The sequence below is a fragment of the Lathyrus oleraceus genome, chromosome 4, assembly GCF_024323335.1.
Source record: "Lathyrus oleraceus cultivar Zhongwan6 chromosome 4, CAAS_Psat_ZW6_1.0, whole genome shotgun sequence".
Taxonomy (NCBI): domain Eukaryota; kingdom Viridiplantae; phylum Streptophyta; class Magnoliopsida; order Fabales; family Fabaceae; genus Lathyrus; species Lathyrus oleraceus.
Window position 1 is genome coordinate 143417694 of NC_066582.1, and position 12522 is coordinate 143430215.

Genomic DNA, 12522 nt, shown 5'->3' on the forward strand with positions numbered 1-12522 from the left:
ATATAGACTAAGGCATTATTATCCGGTAAATGCGAAGACCTCGTAGTACCGGAAATTTAGTAGATCCTTTAGCGGAACCCGAACGTTATACTCGTACACGCGTCTTACTCATCTGAATTAAGAAAGCTATGGCCGAGAATCGCAATAGGCGACCTCTTAAGGAATTTTCCCAACCCTCTGATGAGGAACCTAGTTCGAACTAAAACCGTCTTTGTTGCAATTAGTGCAACAAAACCAATACGCGGGTCTCGCTACCGAGAACCCGAATCAACATTTAAAAGTTTTTATCCAACTAGCCAACACCTTTAAATCTAACGGCGCTTCACCCGATGCGATCCATTTAAGATTATTCCCTTTCTCCCTCAGGGATAGAGCACGTTCATGGCTAGATTCACTTCCAGCTAATTCAATAACTACCTGGGAAAACCTTAGGAGAGTATTCCTTGCTAGATATTTCCCCCCTAGTAAGACTGTTGTTCTTCGAAACCAAATAATTAGGTTTGCTCAAAACCAAGGAGAGTCGCTTTTCAAAGCTTGGGAGAGATATAAAGAGCTATTAAGAGTTTGTCCACATCATGGCCTAGAACAATGGCTAATCGTTCATACCTTCTACAATAGACTCCATTATAATACCAAGATGAGCATCGACGTTGCCGCAGGTGGCGCGCTGATGAACAAACCTTATCCAGAAGCTTGTGACCTAATTGAGGATATGGCCCAAAACCATTATCAATGGGGAACTGAACAAGCACCGATAGAGAAAAAGGAGACCCAAGGTGGAATACATGAGGTAAGCTCTCTAGACATGATGCAGGCGAAAATGTACGCTTTAGCCCTTAGGATCGAACATATGTCTACAAACACTAACACCGTAGCAGTAGTCCATACAGAGTGCGAACTTTGTGGATCTAAAGGACACGAATCGGCGGAGTGTAACCTTTTGAACGAACTAAATACCGACCAAGTGAATTACGCCCAAGGTAACCCATTTTCAAACACTTACAACCCTGGATGGAAGAATCATCCAAATTTCTCCCATAGAAACCAGAACCCTATCCAAAATAATGCACCTCAGAGACCGCAAGGTTATCAAGCCCAAAAACCAAACCAACCTATGCAAGTTGTGCCCCAGAAGTCTAACCTTGAGAAGATCATGAAAAGCTTTATATCAGGCCAGACTCAGAAGAATAAAGAATTCCTAAACCAAAACATTCACGTAAACAAACTTATAACACAATTAGGAACCAAGGTTGATCAGATAATCACTCACAACAAGATGCTTGAAACCCAGATCTCGCAGGTAGCACAAAACCAAGCCCCACAAACTACACCTGGAGGCTAATTTCCTGGACAACCTCAACCAAACCCTCGGGGGCAAGCTAACGCTATCTCGTTACGAAGTGGAACCGCTTACGAAGGGCCTCAGAACCCAGCATTGAGCGAGTCCAAAACTTCTAAAGAGAATATGCCTACCAACCAAGAAGAGGAACCGGAGGAATCCAAGAAACAAACCAACCAAGAAGGTGAAGCCAAGGATAAAACTTACAAACCACCACCCCCGTACAAACCACCAATCCTATATCCGCAAAGACTTAAACAAACCAAAGTCAACAACCAATATCAAAAATTTATAAAAGTGATAGAAAAGCTATCAACCAAATTCCGTCTTACGCCAAATTTCTCAAAGACATCTTAACTAATAAGCGTAGGCTCGACGATCCAAAACCCTTAGAATGCAACTTTATTTCTGAGGATAAACTTGCTAAGAAGGAGAAAGACCCTAGTAGTTTTTCTATACCTTGCATTTTAGGAAGTCATGTGATCGACAAAGCTTTCCTAGACTTCGGCGCTAGTGTAAGTTTAATGCCCTTAGCTGTATGTAAGAGGTTAAACCTAGGAGAATTGCAACCAACTAAGATGTCCCTACAATTAGCCGATAGATCTGTTAAGTATCATGTAGGCATTTTGGAAGACATCCCAGTTAGGATCGGTCAACTTTATATCCCAACAGACTTTGTGGTCATGGATATAAAAGAAGACAAAGATATCCTTATCCTTCTAGGTAGACCATTCTTATCGACAGCGGGAGCTATAATAGATGTCAAAAGAGGGAAATTAACCTTCGAAGTAGGGGACGAAAAGATCGAGTTCATTGTTTCAAAATTCCTGATGGCACCAATTCTAGGAGACGCATTTATGCGATTGATATCATAGATGAGTGTATAAGAGAATTTGATCAGGGAGAACCTAAGATCGAACCATTTTCAAACCCGAATGAAAAGGATGACGAGTTAGAGGAAACGGAACCTCACGAATGTTTGGATCTTACTCCAAACCCTTCACCTAATTCTCAAAAACCAGCCCAAGAACTTGAGGAACTACCCAAGAACCTAAGATATGAGTTCCTGGATGAAGAAATGAACTGCCCAGTAATAGTTAGTGCCACCTTAAACCAAGACAAGATGAATCGACTCTTAAACGTTTTAAGAAGATACCCCTCTGCCTTAGGGTACAACATCTCTGATTTAAAAGGTATTAGCCCATCCGTGTGTATGCACCGGATCTTACTAGAGGAGGATTCAAAACCTTCTAGAGAACATCAAAGACGAATCAACCCTGTGATGAGCGAGGTGGTGAAGAAGGAAGTCCTTAAACTACTGGAAGCTGGTATAATCTATCATATCTCTGATAGTAAGTGGGTAAGTCCTGTACATGTGGTACCCAAGAAGGGAGGCATCACAGTCGTGTAGAACGAAAAGGGAGAGCACGTCGCTAAACGCATATAAGGCGGATGATGTATGTGCATAGATTATAGGAAGCTCAATAAGGCAACTAGGAAACACCATTTCCCCCTTCCATTCATAGATCAAATGCTGGAGCGTCTTGCCAGGCACTCTTACTTTTGTTATCTTGATGGATATTCTAGATTTTTCCAAATACCCATTCACCCCGAGGATCAAGAGAAAACAACCTTTACCTGTCCCTACGGAACGTTTGCTTACAGACGAATTCCGTTTGGACTCTGTAATGCGCCAGCTACTTTCCAATGTTGTATGATGTCAATCTTCGCAGATTATCTCAACGGAATCATGGAAGTATTTATGGACGACTTCTCGGTGTGTGGATTAGACTTTGAAGACTGCCTTATTAACCTTGAGAAAATCCTAGAAAGATGTATAGAAGTTAACCTAGTGTTAAACTGGGAGAAATGCCACTTTATGGTCAAAGAGGGCATAGTGTTAGGACATATAATATCTGAAAGAGGCATTGAGGTCGATAAAGCAAAGATAGAAGTTATAGAAAACCTTAACCCTCCTAAGACAGTTAGAGAAGTCCGTAGTGTCCTTGGACACGCCGGTTTCTACCGACGCTTTATAAAAGACTTCTCTAAAATAAAAAAACCCTTGACCGGCCTTCTGATGAAAGACATCGAATTTATTTTCGATGAGATATGCATCAAAGCCTTTAACCAGTTAAAACAAGCATTGATCTCAGCACCCATTCTACAAACCCCAGATTGGACTAAACCCTTCGAAATAATGTGTGATGCTAGCGATTTCACTATAGGAGCTGTTTTAGGGAAAAGAAAAGATAAGAAACTACACGTAATATATTACGCTAGTAGAACCTTCGATGCCGCTTAATTAAATTATACAACAACAGAGAAGGAACTCCTAGCTGTAGTTTTCGCAATCGATAAATTTAGGTCTTATCTCATAGGATCTAAGATTATAGTCTATACAGACCATGCAGCTATCCGTTACCTTCTGAGTAAAAAGGATGCAAAACCTAGATTACTCAGGTGGATCCTTTTGCTACAAGAATTCGACTTAGACATTAGAGACAAAAAAGGAAACATAGTTGCTGACCATCTTTCCAGATTAGAGCATTTAAAGCCAGTTCATTTAACTATAAATGATGACTTCACCTATGACAGACTAATAGCTAAGATAGATACCGCTCCCCTTGAACCTGATAGAGACAACCTTGGGACGGTTTCAGAGATTAGCAAAGTACCATGGTACGCTGATTTTATGAACTATCTAGCCGCTGATATCATACCACCTGACCTCAACTATCAACAGAAGAAGAAGTTCTTTAAAGATATAAGACAGTTCTATTGGGACGAACCACTCCTTTTCAAAAGAGGAACTGATAACATATTTCGACGTTGCGTTCTGGAAGAAGAAGTCAGAAACATCATAGAGCATTGTCATTCTTCACCCTATGGTGGACATTCAAGCACATCCAAGACACACGCTAAGATCCTTCAAGCTGGTCTTTATTGGTCGACATTATGGTGTGATGTCCATGCTTATATTGTCCGATGTGACCGATGCCAGCACGCTGAAAACATCTCAAGACGTGATGAAATGCCTTTGAAGAACATCCAAGAAGTAGAACTATTTGACATTTGGGGTATATATTTCATGGGAGCTTTTCCATCTTCATTGGGAAACAAGTATATTTTGGTAGCATTTGACTATGTGTCCAAGTGGATAGAAGTTATAGCCGCACCCACCAACGACACAAGAGTAGTCATCAAGATGTTCAAGAATAATATCTTTCCCAGATTTGGAGTTCCACATCTTGTCATAAGCGATGGTGGATCACATTTTATATCCAGAATATTTAATAAGCTCCTAAGGAAATGTGGAGTGAAACACAGAGTAGCAACACCATATCACCCCCAGACTAATGGTCAACTGGAAATATCCAACAGAGAAATTAAGCATATCTTGGAGAAAACCGTATCAATATCTATAAAAGATTGGTCTGAAAAGCTAACAGAAGCACTGTGGGCTTACAGAACTGCTTACAAGACCCCCATTAGAACTACACCGTACTAGTTGGTCTACGGGAAGTCATGCCACTTACCTTTTGAACTCAAGCACAAGGCATATTGGGCCATCAAGACCCTAAATTTGGAATACCTAGCATCTGGCAAGAAGCGAATCCTTGATATTCACAAATTGGAGGAACTTCGCCAGAACGCTTACGAGAATGCCGTTATATACAAGGAGAGAACCAAAGCTTGGCACGACAAGAGGATCGTGAAAAAGGAATTTAATATAGGAGACTCTATTCTTCTCTTCAATTCGAGATTACGTCTTTTTCTAGGTAAGTTGCGTTCGAGATGGACAGGCCCCTTTGAGGTGTCCAAAATCCTGAAATCTGGAGCAGTTGAAATCCGAAACAACTCCCATAATCCATTCGTGGTAAACGAACAAAGATTGAAGCAATACCAAGGAGGTGACATACCCATAGAATGTCATGACCAAACTCTGACCGACCCTCCAGTTCCTACCTCTAACATATAAAGTTTGAATCGTCAAGCTGACGACGTTAAACAAGCGCTGCATGAGAGGCAACCCATGACTTCTTTTCCTTTACTTTTACTCTTTTTAATTTATATTTTTATTTGTTTTATATATATGTATATCTATGTGGAGACTAACAGTTATAATATTTGTGATTTCAGTTATCCTCTGTTTCTAATCTAACTTTTCAGGAATGGAGAATATCGACACCATGCCAGTAATATTTCGTGACCCAGTTCAAGAGCAGCGCTACACCATGCCTTCACAGCGCCCGATGCTGCCTACTAGATATCCCGACTCGAGCTGCATGGAGGCATTAGGCATTGAGCTTAGTGTCAGGCACTTATGCAATCAGTTATAGTGGGATGAATATATAGATGCTATGCACGTGACTTACAGGAACCTGACTTTGGAGTTCCTAAGCTCGCTTGTCTACAAGCCTTATGTTGGTCACGCCAGTGATGGAGGATACACTAACTTCAGGTTGTTTGGGGAAGAATAAACCTTCAACCATAAGCTTTTCGGCGACTTGCTTGGTTTCCAGACTACCTATGATGCTTCGTCCGAGCTCCCCATGAGCTACTTTCTGAGCCGAGACGTTGAGAAGTTTTGGAGCGATATCACGTGTGGAGGTAGTCCTGACCCTTAAACCTAGATCTCCAACAAGATTCACAACCCTGCTTTCCGATACTTCCAGATGATCATTGCCCACACCTTCCTGGGGAAGAGTGGACCTGATACGCATGTCAGTGCCGAAGAGATCTTCTTCATGTACTGTACCACTCAATCACGCTCGGTAGACTGTGGATCTTTCTTGATCGAGAGCCTATACCTTAATGCTCGCTCTGCTACGAGCCCCATACATGTTGGAAGCACAGCGACTCACATAGCCTCAGCCCTGGGACTCGATAGGAGACTATCTCACCTGACGCCTTATTGCAGCTACACCTTGATGGATGTTGATTTCTGTCTGGACCGTGGTCTGATGAGGAGATCCTTTTTCCATCCGGATCAATACAGGCTGTTAATTGAGGGTGAGATTATTCACTACTTCACTTTACCTGACCCTCAGGTGACTTGTGTTATTGATCAGACCAACTGGGTCTACGCCATAGAAGGTCAGGGAGAGACAGTAGATGCGCCAAAGATTGCACCGATCAGAATCAAAGTTCGTACCAAAAATCCTAATCTCCAGACTCCGAGCATGCAGTCTGAATTGGTTAAGCTTCGCATGGAGATAGCCGAGCTTCGCCAGCAGCTTGCTGACGTTACCCTGCAGGTCGAGGTAGCAGTTGCCTCACACGACACCGAGACTGATATGCTGCATGATGAGATCGCCGATCTCCGACGCCAGATCACAGAGCTTCGAGGCTACGAAGTCGAGGAGACTCCACTATATCCCGAGCGTTGATGCCATCATGGGCCAAGAAATACCGTTTGAATTTCCCTATTTTTCCGTACTTATTATTCATGCCTATTTTTATCGTTTCCTATGACATTATGCTTGCTTTATTTTTCCCAAGATCTCTGGACTCGTGAATTATTATTGACTTTTCACATACATACATACATATATCTATATATATATATATATATATATATATATATATATATATATATATATATATATATATATATATATATATATATATGCATTATATTAATTATTATGTTTTTTATGTCCATTATTTTATTTTGTTTTATTTTGTCTTACTTTACTATTTTATTTTGTTTTATCTTATTTTGTTTTGTTTTATTTAATTTTGTTTTATTTTATTTCATTTTATTTTATTTCATTTTATTTTATCAAGCTTAAAATCAAAAACAAACAAAAAACAGCATACGTGGATACCTATATACACCCCCCATTACAAAAATGAAGACGAGAGGATTGAGGCCCAAGAAGACAACAAGACAGCCGACCCAAACCATATCCGAAGACATGGCGGGCGCCATAAGCTCCATAGAAGGCGCCATGACGTAACGGTCAGATTTACCTTTTTCACTATTTATACCTTCTTCAACCTTTCCAAACCTATTCTCTTCTTCTCCAAACTCCACCAAAATTCATAAGAATTTCCAAGCTTCTCATTTTCACTACAATCCATTACATTTCTCCATCTTCACTTCTTCAACTCTCCACCAAAAATACATTAAATTCCATCTTCTCTTTTCTATAAAAACTCATTTTTCTCTACAACCACCATTAATGGCCGGAATGGAGTTTAACGACATCACTCTTCGTGGAGGAAAGTCTGGTGAGCGACAAAACAAGATTTTGCAAAGATTGCAAACTCGGGAGATCCTCGCTACTAGGTATGTCGACGAAGACTGTTTGTACATTCTAGGCACATATCATAGTGTATTCCACATGCTAGACAATTTAGGATTACACGATATTTTTTCTAGTAAAGCGCCCACCTACGATAGGCTCACTAGGGAATTTTTAAGTTCCCTGATTTACACTGTCCATCCTGGCACTGCTAGCACGGTAGGTACTGTTTATTTTAGAATGTTTAATGTAGAATACGAGTACACTATCGATGCTTTAGCGGGTTTGCTCGGAATGCCTTATGGTGATGGTGCTATTTGTGAGACGCCATTAGATACTGATGATCCACCCTTTACCGGTCCTTTGCCACCTAACGTTCCTATGGACGAAGGACAGGGGACCGATGATGAGTATGACCGGCACGACCAGTCACCAGCTCATGATATTCCTGTTGCATCACCTGCACACACCGCACCTTCTTTCTCTAACCCTTTTGCAGGTACCACTCCCGGTTTCTACATCACCGAGGAGATGTGGCGCGAGTACCTGGCTCGTGAGGAAAGGCATGACACCCTCCTAAACACCATAAACCAATAATTGTCAGACAATATGAGTTTTATGGTAACTTCCCAGCAGCGTAGTGAGCGAGCACATCAGACTGTCACTGAGTCTTTGCTTGCGGTCACTAATGAGCCGCAACGCATGCGACAGTCTAATGAGCATCACTTCGCTCTCATCGAGGCCACCCAAGGATCTCTCCTAGGTCGCTCTCAGCAGCTGCAGGAAGGACTTAGTACTCGATCCAGACGTCGTCGAACCAGGCATCCTGACCAGGGCGGTGACGGTACCTGTGCTCACCCCTAGCTCTCTCTCTCTCTCTCTATCTATCTCTCTCTCTCTCTCTCTCTCTCTCTCTCTCTCTCTCTCTCTCTCTCTCTCTCTCTCTCTTTCTCTCTCTCTTCCAAGTTACTCCTACCCTATCTCATATCAAAACATTGAGGACAATGTTCGGTTTAAGTGTGGGAGGAGATTTTATCGTTTTTCATCTTTCCTTTATTTTTATTGCTTTTTATCGATTTCCTTTACTTTTATTGCTTTTTATCGCTTTCCTTTACTTTTAGTATGTTTTGTTTATTTTAGTTGCTTGTTTTTCCTTTCAATAAATTAACATGTGTCTGACGAGTCATTTGTGTAAGTGTATCCTTATTTCCCCCATTTCTTTAACCTTACCCAAAAAATTTAGCCAAGAAACCAGTATATCTTGAACATTCAGGCTACAAGACAGGTTTATAATAGGATGTAAAAGATTTGGGAAAACTTTTTCAAAAATCGGTATTGTCTTAACACCTTAGGCTTCATGATTATAAGAGTCGATCCCGATACCCCATATGTTGTAGCCCCGGATTTTGTTCCAAATAGGTCCTTAAGTAGTTTATCCTAGCAGTCAGCTCCGGCTTAAGCATGCTCTACGTAGGGGACCAATGAAAACCAGTGAATGATCACAAAAATCTCTGCTTTGTTCCCAAACCGCATGAAAATCCAGGCTAGGTGACTCTCACACGGTCATTTAACCCAACGAAATAAAAACATATGCGGAACATGCAGGAGAAAAATAAAAAATAAATAATAATAATCCTATTTGTTTGTTGGTTCAGAGGTATCTGGTACTGAACTTGGTAGGGTACGATCCAATCCCCCACAATATCAAATTGGGTTGAATAAAGGGGTTACACCAACTTATGTATCGGAGCCCCATGCTTAGAAAAATAAAATAATAAGCCTATTTGCTGGTTGGTTCAGAGGTATATGGTGTTGAGCTTGGTAGGGTGGATTATGATCCAATCCCCCACGACTGCAAATTAGGTTGAATAAAAGGATTACACCAACTTATGTACCAGAGCCCCATGCTTAAGATCATAATCACTAACCGGTCACTTTACTATGAGTATGTACAGATAACGGGCTTAATGTGATTGCACTTGAATGAAAAGGACTTTAGGAAAACAAAAAGAAGGCTTAGGTATGGTGGGGTAATGTGGATTGATTTGTATAGGAACGAAGCCTACGACCGCAATTGCGGGAAGCGTCACTACAATACCCTTAGTTTGATTCGTTAGTACCTAACGATACATTCCTTTAATGAACTCGTAAGTCTTTTTGCCTCGAATTAACTCTAATTGATACTGATTTTCTTGCATAAACTATAAAGAGTTTTGCTTGAGGACAAGCAAAGGTTTAAGTGTGGGAGAATTTGATCACACCGAATTACACCGTGTTTTTGACTCGGATTTCACATGTTTATTAGGACTTTATTATCATTTTATTTGTATTATGCTCTCTTTTCTCTTGTTTTCAGATATTTAGCACTTTCGTACTCTTTTGGAAGAAACGAAGCAAAAAGACCTAAAATTAGGGTTTTTCGGCGAAATTACACACATGGCGGTCGCTATAGGGGAAGCCATGAGTCATCAACCCTCAACTTGGAGGTAACCGCCACGTTCCCATGATCCACCCCATTTACACACATGGCGGGCTCCATGAAGGGATGGCGGGCTCCATGAAGGGATGGCGGGCGCCACCTTTGTTAATCACGTTCCCACTAAGTCCCACTAAGGAGAAGTTGGAGGGCACCATGGTCTTACAAACTGCTGAGAATCTCTATAAATAGCTAACTTCATTTCGTTTTCTATTATCCAACTTAGTTTTACAACACTAAGCATATATTTATCATTTGTAATAGCGATAATTTGTCACATCGGGGGGTTATCGCACCTTTGTGAGATTGAGTTGGGTCACTTTGAGTTGCTGTCGTCTTTAGCTTCAGGAGTCAGAGGTTTATTTTTGTACCGGAATCGAAGCCTCCGTTTGGAGCAGGTTCTTATTTATCGCTTTATTTATTTATTTCCCGCATCGCTTTTACTTTATTTATTTTCCGCACTCGCTTTACTTTATTTATTTTCCGCACTCGATTTACTTTATTTATTTTACACACTCGCTTTACTTTATTTATTTTCTGCACTCGCTTTACTTTATTTATTTTACGCACGTTACTCGCTCTCTACGCCTCACATTCTAAAACAAACTTTTCATCATGATTAACACCGTTATGTTTGTTTCTGTTACCATGTCTGGCTAAATCTTTTAAAGGTTAGAATGTAAGGATCGCGGTTAAAGTAATGTTTCACATATTGAAATCTGTAGAAATACTTTAAAGGTTGTTTTGATTTTTAACTTGAGTTTTCTAAAACAAACTTGGTTAGTTTTAATTATTCAAGGAGTACGAAAGCACCCTGGCGTAGTAACTAGGAATCTTTATCACTTTAAGGAAAAGCTATTTTTGAAATTGTTTTCGGACGCGTTGATGGGTTTAAAATTAGTAAACTCCTAGGGTAGACTTTCCAAATCAAAATCACTTTTCAACTAAGTTTACGAGTCTCATTTCTTAAATATAGGTTTACTACTTTAGCGTTCTGCGCACCTTTTATAAGTGACAATAAAAGGCCTTAATTTAAAGGTAAATGGATTCTTTTCAAGAGTAGAAAATATTGTCTCATAAGTAGTTCTATTTAGACAATCGAAACATCGCTTAACTGACGTGAATTACATTAAACCTATCTTTACCTGCATTTATTATTTACCGTTATTTTGCAAACCCAATATCTCTTTTATACCGCATTAAATAAACACCATAACGATAGTAATCGATAGATTGACGATTGGTCTCTGTGGGATCGATATTCTTTTATATTACTTTGATGTTATTCGTGCACTTGCGAATCCAACAACGATCAGATACCAAATATGAACACTTAGGTTCATTTCGCTCCCTGATCCCCACCATAGGATCAGATACCCTCTTGGAACTGGAGCACACCAAATATCTACCATCACCGTAGGTAATGTTCACTAATCCCCCATAATAGGAATTAGCTACTCGCACCCGATTCATCACCATGGGATCGAGGCTCACCAAAATCATTACCATCACCATAAGTAATACTTCATTAATCCCCCATAATATAAATTAGCTAGTCGCACCCGATCTATCACCATAGGATCTTGGCTCATAAAAACTGGATTGAAGCTCGTACATCATGATGCATGACTCTCAAATAACATGCATTAACACAACAAGATTCACCAAAAGGATTCCCATCATCATTTATGCATCATATCATTCATTATTCAACAATTAATTCATGTTATCACGTCAACAATATCAACAAACAACATCACCTTATCAACACCTTAACATCATTATCATAACATCACTGACATACACAACATCATTATCACACCATAATATTACAATAATGTAGCGTTTCATCAACCAAACATATAAACCAATACATTTATCACCATAGTATTCACGTGAATAATATTCAAACATCTCACTAATCACTACCATGTTATTGATCTGAGTGTTAACGTTCTAACACTTCAAATGGCATGTCATTTGGACATACGAATCAAAAGTTATGGTCAAAACCGTTGAACATTATAAAACAAACATTTTGTCATTTATGTGTCGACACAAGACTCGTACAGGTCGGCTCATGACCTTTTCAGGTCACCACATGACCTTTTTAGGTCGACACATGACATTTTCAGGTCGGCACATACTGCGAATTTTGTCTAAAAATTAGTTTTTAATCATCCAGGAACTACCTTATGTGTCAAAACTTTTGTTACGGAAATCTATCAATATAGGTCTAATTTCTTACTGTTATATCTTCGTAACTCATCATTTACTCCATAGTTTCATGAATCAACATCATATCACAAACATCATCATGTTCACCATCTCTAAACCACCATTACCACAATCAAGGTCAAAACTTCCAATCATCAATCAATGGCATAATATCATAAATAACATCAACACAAAACATATGCATACATAGGGTACGGGAATCTCACACTAATTTC

General features: G+C 39.9%; 1 non-coding gene across 1 annotated transcript; it reads right to left on the minus strand.

Moving 5' to 3' along the window:
- Positions 1–475: 475 nt before the first annotated feature.
- On the minus strand, positions 476–582 carry LOC127077505 (small nucleolar RNA R71). Its single transcript, XR_007787306.1, has one exon. It is a non-coding gene; the product is annotated as a small nucleolar RNA R71 (small nucleolar RNA).
- Positions 583–12522: the final 11940 nt, after the last annotated feature.